At 41.6% G+C, this 19,966-nt stretch overlaps 1 protein-coding gene across 7 annotated transcripts in view; it reads right to left on the bottom strand.

Annotated features, from left to right (window-relative positions):
* The window catches only part of TAFA2 (TAFA chemokine like family member 2), a 199,920-nt gene that overhangs the window by 149,856 nt on the left and 30,098 nt on the right, over positions 1-19,966 (bottom strand). The window contains exon 1 of one of the 7 annotated variants that reach the window (XR_009962910.1): positions 1,728-1,777. The exons of the other annotated variants lie outside the window; for them this stretch is intronic. The gene's annotated coding sequence lies outside the window, so the exon portion shown is untranslated. Of the gene's footprint in view, positions 1-1,727; positions 1,778-19,966 lie in introns of those variants that run through there. 7 annotated transcript variants of the gene reach the window in all.

The raw sequence follows: 19,966 nt of genomic DNA, 5'->3' as shown, positions 1-19,966 counted from the left end.
AGCACCAGTGAGCAGGCTTGAGGTGCACAAGTAGTTGGAAGGGGACACAGCCAGGACAGCTGAGCCCAGCTGACCAAAACACACCATATGATGTCGTGCTCAGTAATAAAAGCTGGGGAAAGAAGGAGAAAAGGGGGATGTTCAGAGTGATGGCATTTGTCTTCCCAGGTAACTATGGTGCACGATGGAGCCCTGTTGTCCTGGAAATGGCTGAACACCTGCCTGCCCATGGGAAGTGGGGAATGAATTCCTTGTCTTGTTTTGCCTGCATGCACAGCTTTTGCTTTACCTGTTAAACCATCCTTGTCTCAACCCATGAGTTTTCTCACTCTTATGCTTTCAATTTTCTCCCCCACCCCACTGTGGGGAGTGACCAAGTGGCTGTTGGTGCCTGGTTGCCAGCTGTGGTTAAACCACAACAGTCCTTTTTGGTGCCCAACGTGGGGCTCGAAGCATTCCAGATAATGACAGGTTTGACTGGAATCTGCTAGATCGAATTTACTGCTGTTCAGCTGTTAACTGAGAGGCTTCTGCGCTTGCCATGGGGCTTGCCTGCCTTATTGTAAATTGAAGTCTAGTGCTCGTTAGTGGCTGCTCTTTGCTTTCAGTGCCTGCTGTACTGCTGATCATCTTACTCCGCTGTGCCTGGGAACGTTTTGGTAACCACAACGGTGATGTGCCTGGGCTGGCAGATGGCTGGGGCATCGCTGCTGTTTCTGCGCTGCTGTACCAGGCAGGCTGGAACTCCGTTGTGAACTCGCATCGAAGGGACTGAGACCTGTCAATGAGTCTATATAGGAGCAGGACATCACAAAGAATCTCAGGCCGTGAGCAAATCCACACTGAGCAGGTACATCTCGAAGTGTCTGTGGTCGTGGTTGTGTCTGTGCCACAGCAGCTATACCTCTGAAAGGGTAAGACCATGCTGGAGAAGGTACACCTCGAAGCATCTCTGTCTATAGATAAGTCCACGTGACAGATAGCACACCTTGAAGCATCTGTGGCTGTGCATGGGGTCATGCTGGAGCACTTCGAAGCATGTGGCCATGAGTAAGCCCATGACAGAGCAGGTACATCCCTGGTGGGACTGCAGCCATGGGGGTAAGGCCATGTTGGTGTAGGCTTACTTCTGAAGGCATTGTGACCCGTGGATAAGGCCATACTGGAACAGCTTCACCTCAAAGTGACTGTGGCTGTGTATATGCTGCAGCATGCAGACCACTAAGATACTGTAGCTCATAGATAAGGCCGATAACGGGTAAAATAGTTACCTATATACTGCATACACACACACCGAGAGTTCAAACTACTTCATGAACCCTCTAGCCAGCTTCAATTTAAAGTGTTCACCCAAAAACTTCATTTAGCCTCTGCAGCTGCTTCAGTCTGTAGGAGGCTTTGGCTGGCTCTGAGCCCTGGTCAGGCAAGAAAGCAAGGAAAAGGAGTTTGTAAACACTTCTTTTAAGTCTTTACTTTTGTGTGAGTAAAGACAGCTGCATTTATATTCCTTGCAATCAATCTTATTTGACACAGTTATTCTGTCAAACTCTCTGTAAGGCACACTTTTTTTTGCCAGGAATAAGAGCTGTGATCATTATAAAACTGTGAGAAAAATCAATGTCATATAAAAGGAGTGGTTATTTTATATACGCACACAAGCACTGCATGCACACATTGTATGTAAACCTGATTCTCTGATCATGCAAATGAGTAAACAAATTAGTTACACTTGCTGAGGATGCCTCCTAACCCTACTGCTAGATCTTTTCTGGAGGTGGGGCTGAGAAAAAGCACCAGCACAGGTTAATCAGAACTTGCTGTTTTTTCTCTTCCACATCATGTCTGCTAATTCAGTTTATGGGAGCCTAGAGCTGATTTAAAAGATCACTGGGATGTCAGTTTTCCTAATGGTTTTCCTTCCAGACTTCAACAGATAGGGATGCTTCCTGCCGGTTTTCTATTTGTAATTCTGCATTGCACAGTGCTGATTTTAATTTGAAATTACCTTCCCTTCTGTATCTTGTTAAAAATCATGCATTCTCCTCTTCTAAGCCAATCATACCTTCCTCCAATGGTATCCTGTTTAGATTTTCTTACGAAAATACCAAGCCCTTTTACTTCCAATGTTTTTTACTTTTCTCACTAAATTCCTCCTTGAGTATGCATTTCCTTCTGTTACACCATTTCTCTGCTGATTCTCTGGTTTCAGAAAATCTGAAATAAACATCCAAGAAATGCCATAATTTCCAAGCGTCTTGAGAAACAGAGTATGCCTACACTACGCAGTCCTACTTTACACTGAAAATATTTCCGAATCTCAGATTTCCACTTAGCATGTTACAACACGTATCAACATCTCTCATTGCGTTTGACATTGCAGATTTGACTTAATTATGTACAAACATCACTCCTGGTTTGAAGATGCTCCAGCCAGACAGCTCTGGCTGCTCCATGCATTTCCCCTGTATTATATCAAGTACTACGTAAGCTTTCACAAGGAAAGCTCTCTGCTGCTCCTCTGTTGCAGTACAGCTTGCCTTAATTCTTAAGCATCTCCCTTTTACCCAGCCTGTGTTTGCACACCAGAAAAAGGCTGCACTCGTTAGAAATCATTTCTGCAACTGCCAGCTCACAGAAACTCCCTGCACGGCCTCGAGATCAGTGAAAAGGAACCGCACACCGCTCCTTGGCGACCTTGGGATACCACATTAGACATTTTGCTCTGTGACCCTCCCCAGCTGTCCCCGATGCTGCCTCCAGGCCAGGCTGTCAGGAGGGAGCAGGGTATGCCGTGGCATGTGCCTGAGCAACACACCAAATGCCCTAATGCCTGGGTGGGCTTTTCTCTAGCTGCCTTCAGGAACAAACATCAATCAGCTAGCAAAGACTGCGCCTAAAAAAAACATATATAACAGAAATATGAGCAAGGCACTGGTAGCTGCAATGTTTTTCTCTCTTAACTGACACATCAGTTCTGTACATTGCCAAACAAAGGGAGTTCTGACTAAATATTTGTCTCCCAGTGTCTCCCCCTATGAAAAATTAACATGCACAGGACCATGCAGATGAAAGGGGCTAACAACAGAGGGGTGGTATGACAAGGCAAAACATTCATTAAGGATTAAAAAAAAGAAGGGTGGCTTTACACGCTGCCAAAAGGCTTTTATTTAAACAAGTTATTGCATCCTGCCCCCACTATATACAGCCACATGAGGCTGACACCAGAATAAATCTCAACTCTATAAAAATTTACTGACAACACAGGCTGAGAGAAGAGCTTGTTTACCCTCATCCTCCAGCTCTTCCCTTCCTGCAAAATTCAGCAGTTTAGTGCTGCATAAATCTGTTTAACACTTCCTGCGACTTCTCCATCCACCTCACTTCTTTGGAGACCCAGAAACTGCTACCGCTTCAAGGAAAGCTAGGCAATCCTTGGGTTAGAGGACACCCCCACCCCAAGATGTCTAGAAAAGCAGAGGACACAGAGAGGCAGGAGAAAGGTGACAAGAGGCAGTTACACCATTTTGATTTTCCAAAATGGGGACTGGTGGGAATGAGGGGCAGGTCCATGAAGAATGGGTGTGCTCCACACCACCACCTAAAGGGGTTGGAGCAGCAGGGATTCAGGACCTGCAATGGAGGAAGAGCACTTCAGCTCTGCTTGACCCCCGTTCACCCGGCAGGGCCATGGCACACATGCACCAGGGGAACCCCACTGTTTTCCAACTCTCACAGCCCCGAAGCTCTCATGTTGATTCAGCTATGGCCACAACCAGTGCTCCTCTGGAGGCCACAATAAAGGGATAACTTTTCAGTCAAGCAAGTAACTCAGTACTTGTCTCATACCTGAAAGTTTCAGATTTCACTGTAAACTACCCAAGGCCACCCTGCTGTTTGCCTTTCTCTTTTTGTTGGCATGAAGAATATTTTTTGTGGTAAAAGCCAACCCAAATTCTGCAAGTTTTCATGAACAAACAGGCTGCACAGAGGTGGCCCAGAATGCTTTAGGTTCAGTTAATCCTGTCTTGGACCAGGATGGATTATGTGACTTAGAGTCCTTGAGAAAACCTTCCTCTCGGATCCTGCTGTTTGTTAAAAAGCTATCAACCAAAAAGCTTCCCCTCTTTGCTCTTCACCATATCTTCACAACATCTTCAACTCTAGTTTGAAATTAAAGGTTAAGCCCTGGAAGTGCAAGAAGGAGTTGGAGCAGGTGTCATTTATGACAAAGGAGAGTCACAGATGAGACAGGTTAACCAAGCTGAACAGATCCAGCTGAAAGCATACCACAGGCTGAACTAATGACGACACCAGCCAAAACAATGAATTCATCATTGAATGTGGAGGTGGCATGTCCACTTCCACAATCCCCAGAGTCTAGTCCGTGTGGTTCTGTGACACCAGAGAGTGACAAACAGGAGATTAAACTGGGCAGTGGAGCAATAAGCAGGATGGACAATATTCAATGCCCAGCATAAACTGGCAATGTCAAATAAAATTAACATGGCCTTGAGTGCTGTCCATGCTCTGCTCAACCCTCTCACTGAGCACTGATGGAAACAGCTCTCCCCAAGAGGTGTTGTCAGATGATATAAAGTGAATGATGAGGTGCATGGTGGGGAATGATAAACATGGGGAAGAGCCCAAACTCTGTCCGGCCTTCCATGTGATGGTCATGCTGGAGACATTAGACCTTATTTGCAGACGGCCTCCCTCACTGCTCTCGCCATCTCCCCAGGAAAGGATGTGGAAAAACCCTTACCCCTAGGTGTCCCTTCCACGTGCCTCCCTAAAACAAGGATGTGCTACCAAAAACACCAACGTGGTGTGTTTCCACAACACTGGCTTGATGGTTTCATTGCTGCTCTGACTGTCCTGACAGGGTGAAAAAGAGGCCATGGAAAAAAATGTCAGTTACATTTTATCTGGAGAATCATTTGACAAGAAATTGATGGAACAGTGTGAAGCTTTCCCTGGTGTGGGGCTAGGATATTCACTCAACTGGAAGGAGGCCAAAGGGTGGAAATCAGAAGGGCTGTAGATGATTCAAGTGGAAATACTTTTTAGCAAGAGACCTTTCACAGTTTATAGTCATTCTTGTTCACAGGTATTTAAAATACCTTCCTAGAAACTAGGGTAATTATTGTCTCACCCTCTATGCTGGACATGCCATTCAGCAAGCTTTTTTAACACCTTTTGTTAAGAAAGATAACAGTTGGAAACCGAGAAATTAACCTGGTGCTTTTGTACTTCTACTTAACATGACTCTGGCAGTATGAGCTGCATCCACAAAACAAGCATTGGAGAACCCAACCAAGCATTGACATCTCAGAAAATCTGAGGTGTTTAGCTCCCTGCCCTATTAACTTCTGCCTCCCACCCTGCTATATTACCCCCAAAATCCAACTGCTTGGCAGAAGAGATTTTGCCTGACAAGGAAGAGTGCCACGGCTGATGGAGCCAAAGAGCTCTTCTCCAGTGCAGGTCAGGTGTCCCCAGAAAGGGAAGGGCTATAGGGCACCACACAGGGACATCAGCACCATCCTCACAAGGACTTTGCAAGGACCAGAGAGTCTAATGCCCCACACCTGGAGCAGCAACAGAGTGTCTCTGCTGGGAAACTAAACAGGCTTCAAATGAGGCACCAGAAGGACCTCCAGGAAAATATTCAGCTTTTTAACCAAGTCCCTTCATTCCACAGAATTCAAGAAATGTTAAATGCTTTTCAGCATTTTAGTTGGAAAACAACTTGAATGTTAATGTTAAATTTGGACTGAAAAACTTTACCTGACTGAGGTGCGCTTTTTACACCAAAGAACATGAATAATCTAGTGCACAAAGTGCATGTTTTTATCCAAAAGGTTATGTCAGTTTTAAGATTTTGGTCAAATTTTAGGTATAAACAGGTTAACAAGAAAATAGTAAAAAGATGCTACAAAATTCAGAGGGGTGCCCTTGAATGCCTTATTTTCTCCTCTCTTTTTACTGTTTTTTCTTTTTCTCCTGTTAAAAGGATAAACAACAGTGTTAAGGGGGCAGATTTCAAAGTCTGTAAATGTTACTAGATGAGGAACCTCAACTTATCATTACGGAAAAAGGGATTGGAGAGATTTCTATCATTTAAGACCCTGGTCTTGCCAAAAGCAAATGTAGATGAAAGCAGACTGACAAGCCCTGGAACAAAGAACCAAACTGACAGAGTACCAGCTAAAAGAAAGATTCTGCAGAATAAAAAGGGATTGGAAGTTATTACAGAAAAATCCTTTAAAGCCTTTAGCCAAGTATCCAGTTGTAGTAAAGAAAGCAAACAAGAAGTTAGGTAGTATTGCTAAAGGAATATAAATCAAAGCCGTTGATATTGTCACTCTAACAACACCGTAGCTAAACGTGCAGAGGGAATACATGGTACGCTTTAAGTGCACATGTGCTAGAGGAAAATACAGCTTTTTTTAACAGGCTGAGCAAAAGAGCTATGAAATACTAAGAGCAAATGCAAGCTTTTAATCAAAGTCAGAGGCGCTGAGGTCTTTCTGCCAGTGACCCTGATTGGTTAGATGAGGGATAATTTGAATTGTTACTAATAGTTTTAATTTAAGTTTTGGACATGCACAGCTTAGCACCGTCATCAGAGAGTGGTAAAACGGAAATACAATACTGAGCAACCCCAAGAACTCCGTGTGAGATGGTCTTAACTGCTCCTGTAGGACGGACTGGCTACAAGTGAGTTTTCCAATCCATAGCAATTGCAGTAACGAATGCTGTCCTTGATCATTTCTCCAACATTTGCCAGCAAATCTTGCAAAATAAGGACAATATGTTTTCCTTTTCTTCAGTTACAATGTGCTTTTCAGCCTTAATTAATAAAGGTAGCCAGCAAGTCACTGAAATTGCAGGATTTTCTCTCAGTGCCTTTGTTAAACTCCCTACAGGTCATTGAAGATCTAACTTATATTACCAGGACTGCATACACATAATTAAAAGTAATATTGATAACATAAGAGTTACAGTGTTGTCTAGTTTAGTATTATTTAACATAAAATCGGCACACTTTCCTGCAGATCAAGAAATTCTGTGCTGAATGTTCTTAGATCATGTTTTACAGGTTTCATGTTTACAACGTAAAACTATGGATGTCTAACTTAGTTTAGAAGTGGAAAAGGATGAAAGAAAATCTTTCAGGTCAGGTTTGGTTTTGTTTGGGTTTTTTTTGCAATGCACTTCCTTAAAATATTTGTGATCCTGAAAGTCTTTTGGAAGAGCTCAATTATATCGTTGTATTAATCGTAAGTGCAAGCACTCCCTATGTTAGTTGCTACATTGGTTAAAATTTCACTGTTTCTTATCAAAGACAAAATGTTAAAAGAAATGGCAATCCAAAATTCACTCATTTAGAGAATAATAAATAGCTAAAGACTTTGATCAGGCATTCCTGCCCAACTACAATCTACCTCTGATATCAACAGTACATAAAAACCTCAAACAGTGTATTCCCTCACTGAAAACAAAACTGCTACACCAGTTTCCAAGGGTTCTCAACAGAAAACTCTTAAAGAAAACACACACCAGCTAATCGCAGAAGTTGAGGTAGATTCCATTTTTGATCCCAAATGTTTCTAAACGGCATCGTGAAGTTAACAGAAACAAGAAGCAAAATGAAATTCAGGGGAAAAGAAGCAGCACTAGGCAATCAATAGAAAACTATACAAGGGAGAAAATGAAGAAGAAACTGATAGAGGAAATGAGTATGATGACATTTTACAATCCCAGTCGCTTTCATGTTCTTTTAAAATATCCTTAGTGACTTTTTATATGAAATATATTTCTCTGATACGGGTTATGTATGATACAGGTTATTGCATGATGCAGCATTTCTGTTTCAGACTTTGCCATCTGCAGACCATCTTAGCCTAGTAATTATTCTGAGCTTGATACCAGGTTTCCTCTGCCAGGTCTTCTGTTAGGATAAGAACTAGAGCATTTACACCTGCTGGGAAGCCAGTCCTTTAAATCATGTTTTACCTTGCTTGCAGCACATGAAATGATGTCTCTCAGAGCATCCTTGGAGGCCCTTCTCGAGATCAGATCTCACTGCCATGCAGAGAGGAATCCTGCAGTGTCCCATCAGCATAGCTGGCATGACATGGACAAGTGCCGGGGGCTGGCCTGACTGACCTGCAGATGCTCACTGCAGACAGGAGAGAGCCTTTAAGGCAGCACCACATGCCAGAAGGGGAAGAAGACCAACCATATGCTACTAATGGTTGATACTGTGCCTGCTGCCAGGGAGGCACTTTAGTTTGCATAGACTGTAAACATGCTAAGCCTTCAAGTCTAATAAAAGTAAAGAGCATCACTGAGAAACAGCATCAAGAGCTCCACCTTCTCCTTGCAACACTGTGAGTTCTGTACCTGTGTCTCCCCTAAGATTAGTGTGACCTGCCGGTGGCTGGGGAGGGTGCTGGGAGGGCTCAGCATGACTGAAGAATACTCAGTTGATTGCCACTTTTCTGTACTGAAAGCTGTTTCTATATTCATGAATTTATAGGAACTCTGGGGCTGGTACCTCCTTTTGCTGTGGATTCATACAATTCCCAGGAAAACAGGAGTTGCTCTACAACTGCAGCAGCATAGCACTGCCACAGCAACAGGATGGGAACAATGCAAACGTCAGCCACAGCACTGAGGTCCCACAGTACATCTGCCTGTGACTCAAGCAGGAAATCAGCAGACTTTCAAACAAAGCCTGGCATGAAAAAGCAATTTAAACTCCAAATCAGCTGAAGTATAAAATGCTTTCTCACAGTATTTTTAAGAAAACAAAGCTGTAAGGCGGTGTCAAAGTCATTATAAAAAGATACAAAATGTTTCTTCATGTTTATGTAGAGTTTTCCAAATGAAGGCTGCAGTGTGTTTTGCTGTGTTCAGAACTGCTTTCCTAACCCACACTAAGTGAATAATGCTTTTCACACAACAGTGAGATAAATAGCTCATGCAGACATTCTTGGCTCTTCGTAGAACAAAGCATCCTAAGAACCCAAACAGTTAACAGCTGGTAATTCCTTTTATCTTTTTCTTTAAGAAATGGGATGCATAATAACTTGGCCAAATGGTAGAATATGTCATGAACTCCTTCCCCTTGGATTTTTAAGAATCTATAAATCACTGGCAGGTAAGTAGCACATGAGCATCACTGCCTCGCACAGGTTAAGTCACATCTTCTCATGTTCCTGTGCATACAGGAATCTTCCCTTTGCACATCTTCCCTGAAAAAAATATTCTTTGTAAAGTAGATGTTTGTTTAATGAAAATCAAATCCTCAGTGGATGACAATATGTAAAATATCATGGAAAGCAATCGCAGAATCAGCTAGGTTGGAGAAGATCTTTTAAGATCACCAAGTCCAACCATTATCCCAGGACTGCCAAGATCACCACTAAACCACGTCACTGAGGGACTCATCTACACAGGTTTTGAACACTTTCAGGGATGTGGATTCCACCGCTTAACTGGGAAGCCTGCTCAAATAACTGAGCATCCTAATATCCAATCTAAACCTCCCCTGGCACGGCCTGAGGCTGTTCTCTCTTCCCTATCACTTGTTAGCAATTGAATGAACGATAGCAATTGAAGACCTTCCCCACCTTCCAGTGTTTTGTCAGTGTACACAACTGAACCTCCTCACTGGCAAAGACTTGCATTATTCAATCAAGCCTAGAAGTCACAGGGAAAAAAAACCGTAAGTGATGGTTCAATTAACTGCTAAGCCTTATTCCTAGGGCCATCTGCACTTTGCTCAGAAGCAGCTATTGGCACCTTCCCACATGACTAACAGCCATTAAAGATCCGCTTCCTTTCAGCATCCCCTAGCCCAAAGCAAACACTTAATCACATGTAACAATACCATCTAGTGGTAAAACACATCCATTACACTTAGAATCTCCATCCTGTATTTTCTCGCAGGAGTACCGGGTACACACAGCGAGAGCAGGGCTGTCAGAAAGCATCTCCTCAAGCTGCCTGAGCACACACATCCCTGCCCAGTACCTGAACAAACTCATCATTCTTCTTATCATCTAAACATATTTTAAGCTTTAAGCATATGAATCACTTCATGTAGAGCAGATGAGCTTTTACCACTGGAAATGATATTAATATATTGAGGCCGTAAACCATCACCTAAGGAGCAAAGATACACAACCAGACTGGAAGTCATTTCAAAGTGCAGCATACCTGTTAGGAGTGTGCTGGCCGTACATGTGGAACAACAGTGTGCCCACAGCTTCTGTGTGCCATGTGATAGTATAAAGTGCTTACTCCTCTCTACTCAAAGACAGAAACTGTATTCAGGTGGTATCCTGAACTGACCTCTTTGCATGACTCCACTTACCCATGATATCTCAAAAGAATGCAAATTGAACATAAAGGCAAATAGTTACATTTAACTGCAATCCCTTTAGGAGAGTGTGAATGGTGTGAGACCACAGAATAAAAGCTAGAGTGAATCAGCAAGGCACAAAGAGGACAAATGAGAAACAGAAACAACTTGTTCTGCAAAACAATAAATACCAGTTACACTGATGATGCAGAGCTAAAAAGCTATTTGACATGAAATAAAATTATTCAAAGTTAGAATCCTGTACTAATGAAATGGGACAATTTGCTCTACTTCAGTGGGCTTTGTGGAAACATTAGTACATTGTAAACAACATATTAACACAGAGTGCATATTTGTGAAGGACGAATTAAGTCAATACTCAAGCTGTAGGAACAATTCAGCACATAAAGCAGTGCCATGTAGAGGTCTGGCTTGTTATCACCTTGGCCTCTTGAATTTTTCATTCTCAAAAAGAGCTAGCTTTGCCAAAAAGCTGAAACACCCCTATAGTTAGGAAAAAGAAAACATTAACCATGCACCCTTACACAGAGATCCATCTGTGGCAAGATACGATGTTCTGCTTACAGTGAAATGGGAGATTCTACAAAATCTCTATTGCTTTAAATATCTTCTTATAAAATCAAGCAAATTGTTTTTACAAAACATGATGGTCTAGAAGCCTTCTTCAAACCTCCACTGGAGCTGTTGCTTTTCTGCAATATACATATTCATCCAAGAATCCTGAAAACTATTTAAATGCTCGCCTTTCTCGTACTCAAAACCCCTTAATTATCTAACTCAACAAGACCATCATGTAACTATCACCCTGTGGAAAAACTGATGTTCTTCAGAACCTCCTTTAACCTCCTTCACTTCACGAAAAGATCAGCAAAAGAAGCAGATTTCCAAACTTTTTTAGCCAACAATAACAACTTCTTACTAAAAATGGCAAATTAGCAACAGCGGTGAATCCAACAATGGTTTAGAAGGTTATTAAGAGGTACCATGTTAACAAGGGAATATGGTGCCAACCTCTCATGAATAAAATATTATGGATAATATTATGTTTTAGGAGATTCTGAGCAGAAATGCCATATTGGCATCTCTCCAATGCATCCTTCTGCCACCCTCACATACACAATTACATTATCATGAGTTTCAATTTATTATTTTAGATGTTGGTTATCAGCTCTAATACACTTTGGTTTTTAAATCTATTCATAAAGCTCTTTACATGGACAACTAAAATTAATTTGAAACTCAGCCTGAACAGAATCAATATTTGGTTGGTATTTGTAATTTATTCAAGTCTGTCTACATAGGGAAAACATTAGTTTCACTGCTAAATTTGAAGCAGGAATTGACATGTTCTATTCCCCAAGGGTTAATTGAGACAATTAGGATCTGAAGACAGAATACCTGGTGACACAAGATGCCAGAAGCAGCATATCTGCTCTGCTCAGCTCAGCTGCACTCTGTTCCTCATGTCAATAATCCATACCCAGGTCTCTTCAAAGTTTCAACCTGTCAGTAATGATGACTGGCTAACATAATTTCATTCAGTGAAATCAAAATGTAAGGCCAGGCCTTAGAGTTAATCTACACCACCAAATGAAATTACTTTTCATTTTTTATTTTCAGAGAAAAGTTATGTTTACAGACAAATGATTTGTCATTGATTCTTTGCTGTTACCTGCACTTAAATGAATACCTTATGACATAAACTTCAGTGCACACAACATCAGACTGTCATAATTGTTATAATCATATCATAAAAAGCTTCTTCTAGAAGCACTAGCAGTAGCATTCAATCATGGAAAGTAGCTTTCCATCATTCCCACCTTCGTAATGCTTAAAGACAAAAATCACAACCTAACATACAAAAGCAAATATTGAACAGAAAAACATTCGTATCTCTGTATCTCTGAAGATTTATTACAGAATTACAGAGAAAAAATCCTGGAAGGGGCATGACTTAACATTTTCTTGTCCAAAAAAAACTGACAAATGACATTCTCAACTGGTTTAGTAGATTAAAAGAAGTGGCTGCAAAAATTTCATTATCCAGATTTCAACATTCCCTGACACCTGTTGAAATGGCACCTTGGCAGGATATGAGTGATCAGGATTTCTGAAGGTGTTAGGGAGAATGCCTTTATACTGGTACTGGGTAGGCCAAGCAGGACGATGCTCTCCAGCATCTGCTATTCACTGACAAGGGAGATCCAGCTGGGGATGTAATAGTGGGTGGCAGCCGTGGCTGTACTCACTGTGCAATAGTGGGGTCCAAGATCCTGGGCAGTGAGAAATGCAGTACTGTAGGGGTCCAGTCTAGAACCTATCCTGTTTAATTTGCTTATCACTGCCCTGGAGGAGACACACAGGTTGCACATGACACCTACTGGTGAGGGGCCAGCTGATATGCTGGAGGGCAGAGCTGTCTCAGAGAGACCCCAAGCAGGCTGAAGAAATGGGCTGGGAAGAACTTTGGGAAATTCAGCAAGGAGAAAAGCTAAGTGCTGCCCCAGGGAAGGAAGCACCCCTGCTGCCACCCAGGATAGCGAGGAACAGGCTGCTCTGCAGAAACATCCCTGTGGGCAGCTAAGCATGGACCAGCTCTGTGCCCTAGCAGGAGGGGCAGCCAGCAGCCTCCTGGGCTGTACTAGCAGGGGCACAGCCAGCAGAACAAGGGAAGTGATCATCCTCCCTTAATCCTTCATTCAGCACCCACTAGATTTCATCCAACTGTGTCCAGTACAAGAAAGACATGGACAAAACTGGAGGGAGCTCAGCAGAAGACCCCCAAGATGGTTGGGGCTGGAACTGTTGCACTACAAGGAGAGGAAGCATGGCCAGCACAGAAAAGCTTTGGGAGTCCCTAACAGCAGCCTGACAATGCCTACAGGGAGGCTAACAAGAAGATGGAGAGAAGCTCTTTATGGCGTAAGAACAAGAGACAATAGGAATAAGCAGAAACGAGAGGTTCAGAATGAATTTAAGGAAAAAATTCCCCCTGAGGGCAGTCAGACAGTGGAGTGGATTGCCCACAGAGGTTGCGCAGTCTCTCCACTTGGATTTTTTCAGGCCAAGATTAGATAATGCTCTGCACAACACAGTCTGACTTGAGACCTCACCCTGGTTTGCTCAGGAGTGGACTTCTGAGGCCCCTTCACCTGAATTACCCTGTGACCCTATGGTCCTAAGACTAAGTGATAAAAAATCTCTCTCATATCTTCCTACAGGTAGCAGCCTAAAAACTGGTTAAATAACAAGATGCAAGTAACTTCCATTAGTTTGAAAGCAGAGTGTTGAAATTAGCATGTTAAAATTAGTCCTAATAAATACAAATAAGGATATACTGCAAATACTTCCTTTTTGGCAATTTATGCCTTGTCAAATATTCCTAATGAAGTATTGTCACTACTTTGAAAACAGTCATGCAGATAATGGATTACTCCCCTTCCAGCTGCACAGTAATGATAACCCCCCAAAACCATCTGGATATTCCACAGATTAAGGATTCACTCACTACAGAGAAACTGATGCCCTTTTCAACCAACTCTTTTGTTATTTTCTCAACTGAAAGGAAAGGAAGAACACACATAAGCATTTGCACTACCAATGTGCACATCTGTTCTGTTCCAACATTAGACCAAAATTACTCTTTTTTGTTGTTGTTATGTTTATAAAGATTATTTGCTACAGATTTTCCTTCATTAATCATCTTGGGTTTTTCCTTATTGTCACATTTATTAGTCACCAACAATTTTCAAGAATCCTTGGAATGTATGTTAGAATTATATGTCCCACTGCACATCTTATATACAAGCAATTAAGAAACTACTTCTACATAAGCTACAGTAAAATTTATGGCAATCTTCACTAATTCCTGGAAAATAATTTTTCACTCATTCTGGAAACTGCAAATCTTCTTCCCAGTATCTGGATCACTCTGAGTTTTTAAAGAGCTATTATTCCACAATCACTATCGTAATGACAACCTAGAAATAAATTCAACCAGGTAAAAATTACAGCGTTTAACTCAGCATTACAGCGTATTTGCTCTGCTACCTTTCAATCCTTGTTTCTAAGCCAATAGACCTCTCTGTGTAATATTTATCCCCATGACAAATACCTGGAATAAAATGATGCTTGGACACAAAATATTTAAGTACATGCCTAATCCAATTTGCAGTACTTTTATGTGGACCATATGTATTCTGGAAATACAGTTCAACACTCACCTTTTTCCATTTCTCTCACGGCTGTACACTGTTGAAGTGTGACATGCTCTTATGTTCCTGGACAGGTGATGAATAGATGCAAGCTGTTGACACTTCAGATTAAGTACTGAGGCTGATGCTCCCATTGAGAGGTCCCCTATGAAAGCATGATTGTTCATAATATTTTGCTAAGTCCTTAATTTTCTGGTGAGGTCTATTAATCTCATCATAGGATCTGAGGGCTCTTTCACCTCAGTTCTCTCTTCCATGAAACTCTCACCTAATCCTTGTCCTTAGTGAAAAAGGATGCCATTTCTTTCCCAGTTCTACCATGTGCCCTTGAAGCATCTTCGTAACAGTCATTTCAGCAATTCAGAGTGCAAGAAACACACTGCTGTGAAGATGAACAGGAGATGAGGTCAGCGTCTTTTCATGGGATGCAGAAATCAAATGGAAACACCACTAGTGGCTCTGTTAAGGCAAATAAATATGAGTGTCCATGTCCCATCAGAAGAAGAGAACCTGCTACTGTGTTATAAAATCACAGAATGATTGAGGTTGGAAGGGACCAGAGGTCATCTAGCCCAAACTCCCTGCTCAAGCAGGGTCACCTATTTCATCTTCCACAAAACAGTTGCTGAATACTTGAAATAAAGCTTACAGATGTCTGGCAAACTTCTGCTTTTCACATTTTTTTTTTAAATCCAGGATTTTTATCCTTGCATTTTCTTATCTATGTATCAAGTGCAAAAAAAAAAAACCAAAACCAACAAAACACAAACCAGAGGCATGGTATAACAAGTTTAACATGAAAGATCTGAAATACGCAGCTGTCACCTTAACTTCTATCTTCTGCATGCAACTTGGTGATCTTACAATGGAAAAGTTTTAATAGGATGTATTTTTAATCCTTAACCAAAAAGCTCAAAAGAGACAAGGTTTCTTCAGGTTGGTTTTTAAATAGAATTACCGAAAAAGACTCCATCGACAGTTACAGAATCATAGAATAGTTAGGTTGGAAAGGACCTTAAGATCATCAAGTTCCATCCCCCTGTTGCTCTGCAGAAGTTTGACTGTTTAAGTTTCCTCTTACACGTGCAAAAGACAAATGAGGGGCATTCCCTTAGACAGAGAGATGCAATCACTAGGCACAAAGCTGACACAGAAAGTCCTCTTCAAAACTTAAGGCACTCTAGGCAGTCCCCTTCAATGAAAAGATTTATTTCAAGAGACTGATAAGGATAAAGTACAGATCATCTGCAGGATGGCTCAAAGCACCTGATGTCGGTGCTCTGAACTGCCTTCTGAATGTGCCCTATGGCCCTTACTGACAGTAGAAGAAACCATGGGAGGACCAAGATAGACGCCTGGAACAAAGGAATAGTGATAAATTCTTTAAACATAGCAACAATTTTTGGATTGCTAAAGCACTTGATGACAATTTGTCCTCTGCTGCACTCACGTACTGTCCCACAGTGGTTCTGTGTCACTTTTAAAGAGCTGAAGTCTGCTGAATTTTTGCTCCTCTCAAAGAGCCTTTTAGGAACAGGACACGTATAAAGGTGTCCCAGTATGCAGAAGCTTAGATCTGCCATACCCTTCTCTGTGGAAATCTTTGTTGCATGCCAGTTCACTCAGACCTAGCTTTACTATTACATAGTGCCAAAGAAAACTGAGCATGTTTACTGGGAAATAGACATGGAATAAAACTGCAAAACAAGAAAATTAACTGAATTCTGTTAAAACTGCATTTAAGAATAAAGATTTGGTTTCTTCATTTTCTTAGCTAGCTTCTGTCTCTCCTGCTCCTAGTTTAGCTGAAAAGTCCCTAACTTAAAATGGAGTTTCTTTGTCCAAAACGAGTGCTGTTCATGGAGGAGGAAAGGAACCAAGGAATCATAGAATCATAGAATCACCTAGGTTGGAAAAGACCTTTAAGATCATCAAGTTCAATTATTAGCCCAGGACTACCAAGACCACCACTAAATCATGTTACTGAGGGCCTCATCCACATGGTTTTTGAACACTTCCAGGGATGGTGATTCCATCACTTTCTTGGGCAGCCTGCTCCTGGTGCAGCACCAGCAGCCTTACAGGCCTCAGCGTTGCTAAGTTCTTCTGCATATTTGGATGTAATATTACATTGTTAAACAGCATTATCTAGGGAGAATTTAGAAAGACTAAAGACACAAACTGCTTATTTCACTCATAGCTATTCTTTTTCTATGAATATCATATGACTGACTACACTATTATTAGAGGTGGTAAAATATAGTACAGGACAGTTCAATACAGCAGTGCATCCTCCTCTGTCTGCTTTTGGTGCTTCAGAGTACATTGAGGGACATCGTCACATAGGTTCCCGTTCCCCTGACCATATAGTAAACAGCCAGAAGCCAGCAGAACCAAGTATACCATGTCAGCTAGGGCTTCCTGAGTCTCCACACAGCCTGAAACCATGGCTCAGAGACAGGTACTATCTCGTTGCTTACTGCTACCTCTGAAGTGTCACACAGACAGAGCCTGTAATACTTTCACACAAGTTAATCCAACAGCAGGGTGCAGAAACAACACCAAAGGTATGTAAAGGGGTAATCACAGCACAGAAGAAAGGAGAGAAAGATGGAGAAAACAAAGCAAAAGGCAGGAAGAAGACTGGCCTGGTAAGAAGAACAGGGGCCAGGTGACAATACATAACAAATAAACTTAGGAACAAATGCTTTCTTCTCCCCACAATTTCAAGTCCCCCTGACATTACAAGGAAGTGTGGGGATCTACTCCATCTGACAAACTATAAAATAAATGCAGAATCTCACCTTTTCCTCTTCATGAATTTGCCATGCCAGATCAAAGAAGTGGGAATTTGGGACCAGTGCAGTACTGATGCAGTTGGCAGAGCTGTTTATTTGAGAGGCTAAATTCAACCTTCGCTTGGTCGAATAACTTAATTGTGCTTACTGGGAGCCTGCTTTATAAAAGGTTCAATTCTTTCCACTGCCAAGAATCAGAGTTTGCTTTCAGCATGTTGAAATTATCTCAGGGGAAGGCTTTTGTGAGCCAAACCGTTACAAAAGTATTCTTAATTGCTTTCCACACTCTTGTTGAAACAAGAGATTATGTAGCAAATCCACATTCTAAACCAGAAAAATTAAGAAGAGAGTAAAGTGAAAAAACAACCTGCAGATAAAAATAATCTTAACCACGTACCTTAAATCATCACACGCAACTTCAGACATTAAGAGTTTCTAACGATCATTGTGCCCCCGTAGAAAGATATGATCAAGTTGTGTTAGCAACAGAACGTACACTACGCAGATCTATTTAAACAACTTGTACAGGCCACTATTTGAAAACTATATGACTGGTCCATACAGATGCATATTATCTTTATTTGTAAACCGTCACACAGTATCACAGTATGCTGGAGATTGGAAGGGACCTCAAAAGATCATCTAGTCCAATCCCCCTGCCAGAGCAGGAACACCTATAACGTTATGTGTCCAGGCGGGCTTTGAATGTCTCCAAAGGAGACTTGTTCCAGTGTTCCGTCACCCTCACTGAGAAGAAGTTTCTTCTCAAGTTTAAGCGGAACCTCTTGTGTTCCAGTTTGCACCCATTACCCCTTGTCCTATCATTGTTTGCCACTGAGTAGAGCCTGGCTCCATCCTCGTGACACTCCCCCTTTATATATTTATATACACTAATAAGGTCACCCCTCAGTCTCCTCTTCTCTAAACTATAAAGACCCAGCTCCCTCAGTCTTTCCTCATAAGGGAGATGCTACTCCCTTAATCATCTTGGTTGCCCTGCGCTGGACTCTCTCCAGCAGCTCCCTGTCCTTCTTGAACTGAGGGGCCCAAAACTGGACACAATATTCCAGATGGGGTCTCACCAGGGCAGAGTAGAGGGGGAGGAGGACATACTAACCACCCCCCTTCTAAGGATGCCATAGCCACAAGGGCACAGTGTTGGCTCATGGTCATCCTTTCCCTCTCCCCTGCTCTCTAGCAGGTCGTTCCCCAACCTATACTGTCCTATAAATTAACTTTCCCTTGTTATATTTCATCCCGTTATTCCCTGCCCAACTCTCCAGCCTGTCCAGGTCCTATAAATTAAATAGAACTTGTAAGATATCGAGAGCCTTCTGACAAGGAAGTAATTTTGCCTTTCTCTTGGTTTGTTTTTATTAATGTGTCAGAAGTTTCAGGAAGGATTAGATTGTCTTTTATTCTAGAATAGCAGTGCTGACACAACAATACCAAAGCTATCATTGAAAAATGTTAATCCGCAGATAGTTTATCTATTTTACTGAACCACAAACACATTTCTTCAGGTTTTGGTGACAGTGCCTCAGTATGAAGGTAGTCAAAAGGAGCAGCTGAATACAGCCTCTGTAATCAACAGCCTTATACTCTTCAAAATGTCTAGGATTATGTCAAGAAAATTCAGAGAATTTCTCAAGTTCAGAGAACAAGGAACCAGAAAGCTTTGAAGACAGATTAGTTAAAAACAGCATGTCCATAAGTAGTATGAATCATTTAACACAGATATGGGTGCAGATGGGTCAGACAGATATCACTCTAAATTCACATAAGATGTGACAGGTTCTGTCTCTTCAGTGATTCTTCTGTCAGCTCGAATAACTTGCAGAGGAATATATCTGCTTTTTCCCCACTCTACAGATGCATCTCATTCTGTCATTTAATAAATATAAGTATCTGAGCGGAAGCCTCTTCTAAATCTGTTCACAAACACACTCATGCATGTTTGAAAATAATTGTACAGGAAGCTCTTAGCGTTATAAAAGAAGCATAATTTATAAGTGTTCCCCAATCATTTTCTCTGTAAACAGAATAGAAGAAGAGCAACCCATAATTAGTGGTAGCTCAGCTTAAAGCCAAGGAATGTCGATAAACCAGAAAATTTAAGAGTCTGCCATAAAATCTTCCAGACTCAAAGAAATCTTAGGGGAGACACTTGCTAAAAGAGGCACGAGATGCCATACAGGTTAGCTGATGCACATCACATTACATGCTCCCGCCTACAACCACGTTTAAAATTAGCATGCCACTCACCAAAAACAACAGTTTTTCAGTACACATTGCTATTTCATATTAAGGTGGAGAGAGTTAGGCTGAAGCAACGCACATAGAAAAGTAAAACCTCTGTAGGCTCTCTACTACATCTGTATAAAATACAGCTACAGAGCTCACAAGCTGCCCTGGTGAAGTATGTTTGTTTGCTTGGAAGTGATTTAGAGATACTTTGTCAAGCTCTCAGTCAGAAAGTAGATTTTATTACATTCAATCTCATTAAATAACTCCAAATTAAATTTCTTACAGATTAGACATATATCCTCAGAAGCTGG

This window comes from Pezoporus occidentalis, unplaced genomic scaffold (genome assembly GCF_034315485.1).
Source record: "Pezoporus occidentalis ecotype Australia unplaced genomic scaffold, CSIRO_AGI_Poc_V1 ctg134, whole genome shotgun sequence".
Taxonomy (NCBI): domain Eukaryota; kingdom Metazoa; phylum Chordata; class Aves; order Psittaciformes; family Psittacidae; genus Pezoporus; species Pezoporus occidentalis.
Note: the sequence above shows the minus strand (reverse complement) of the source record. Positions and strands in the feature narration are given on the sequence as shown.